We start from the raw sequence: 2,141 nt of genomic DNA, 5'->3' as shown, positions 1-2,141 counted from the left end.
TGCTCCTACCCCCCAAGTCAAGACCTGTGCAACAACATAGCAAAGTTCTTTTTTGATAAAGTTAATGCCATCTTCTTAGCCTTCTCAAACATGTCAAATAGCATATCTTCCACACCCACCACTGTAACAGAAGACTCTAAAAATAACACAGCTTTGAATTTTTTTAATCCCCTCACAGATGAAGACACCTTTTAAATCCTTACCCAGGTGAAGTCAGGTTCCCCTTTCGTTCCTTGCCCTATCGAAACTGTAAAACTCGCGGCTATGACAGCCGGAGGTAAACTCGCATCTATTTTTAGGCGCTAAGGATCCAAAGAATTTTAGACCCGTCTCCAGACTGCCCCTTCCAGCGAAGAATATTGAAAAAAACATGAATGCCCAGCTCAACCAATTCCTCATTCGTTCCGAGACACTTGATCCCACCCAATACAGGTTTAGGGAAGGGCATAGTACGGAAACGACACTCATCAAATCCACCGAAGAGATAAGGGCCATTCTTGATCAGAGAGGAAGTGCCGCCCTGATCATGCTGGACCTCTTGGCGGCATTTGATACGGTCCGCCACACCCTGCTGGTGGACCGTTTGGAAGAAATAGGTGTCAAACAAATGGCACAAGCTCTCCTCAAATCCTTTCTTTCAGACCGAACTCAAACGGTCAAACTAGATAGGTTTGAGGAAGAAGCTTTCTCCCTACCCTGTGGTGTTCCCCAGGGATCCTCCCTGAGCCCCACACTTTTTTAACATGTTTCCTCGCTTATTCCGCTTATTGAGACTTTTGAGCTTAATCTCAATTCATACGCTGACGATACCCAAATTGTGTTCAATATTCGACCCGATAAACAAGGTGATACTGCTTCTAGGCTTCAGAACTGTATGTATACAGTGAGTGATTGGATGGCACAGAACTGCTTAAAGCTCAACTCCAGCAAAACGGAGGTGTGGCTTTTTGGCAACAACCCCTCCTTTTGGACCCCAAACTGCTGTCCATCTGCCTTTGGCCCATTACCACCCCCCACCAAGAAGGTGAAGAACCTGGGAATTTGGATCGATGGCACTATAAGCTTTAAAGACCAGATTAACGCAGTGATTTCAACCACCTCATTCATTCTCAGAACTTGTAGAAAAATAATGCCCCTACTTCCGAAAGTTGCACAAAAAATAGTAGTTTCCGCCCTGGTATTGTTCAGGCTGCACTATTGCAAAGGTCTATACCTCAAGTTGCAAGAAGGTGCCATGCATAATTTGCAAATGTTGCAGAACGCAGCGCCTAGACTCATTACAGGTACCCCTAAGTTTGCATGTATCTCCCCATCTATCAAAAAACTCCACAAGTTACCAGTCAAAAAGCGCACCCAATTTAAGGCTTCTCCCTGGTGTTCAAGGCCCTGCAGGGATCTGGATCAGACTTTCTAAGGCAACAACTCTGCTGGTATATACCTAAAAGAACACTCCGCTGATCAGATGCCAAGCTTGTAACAACACCACGAATAAAAAAAGCTAAATAGGGGGGTAGAAGTTTCATCACCAATGCAGCTAAGGCATGGAACAGGCTTCCTCTACATTTAAGAGGCACGACTAATCTGTTGGCCTTCAGGAAGTCCCTTAAAACTTGGCTCTTTAACAACTAACCAGTTACATCCACTTATGTATTCCACAGGTAGGACCTCACCTTAGCGCCAGGACACCTTCGGGTAGCAGCTGCTCTTTACAAATCCAGTTAACATTAACATTAACATGGTTAGCTCCTCTAGTGATGGGGCTGATATATTTTTGCATGGTATGGTATTTGTCTCGAATAATATCAAGGAATTTATCTGAATTGGAAAAGTGTGGGGTGCAATTCAGGGTGGGGAGAAGGGGGAGCCATTCTTTGGTATTGGAGGTGGTAGTGGGGGTGAGATCAGTAAGAATTCAGTTTTAAGGGTCTTGTGTATGAGCTGATTGCGAGTCAGCCATTGTTGAGTTAGTATTAGGGTGTTATTGAGGCTGGGTTATTCTCATGTACAGTTGGGTGTTGTCAGCATACATATGGTAGGAGATGTGGGAGCATTTGAAAATGTTGGTTAGGGACGCCCTGTAGAGGTTGAACAATGCCTGGGAGAGGATGGAGCCTTGGGAGACGCCCAGTGATAGTGGAATC

The sequence above is a fragment of the Lissotriton vulgaris genome, chromosome 4_1, assembly GCF_964263255.1.
Source record: "Lissotriton vulgaris chromosome 4_1, aLisVul1.2, whole genome shotgun sequence".
Taxonomy (NCBI): Eukaryota; Metazoa; Chordata; class Amphibia; order Caudata; family Salamandridae; genus Lissotriton; species Lissotriton vulgaris.
Note: the sequence above shows the minus strand (reverse complement) of the source record.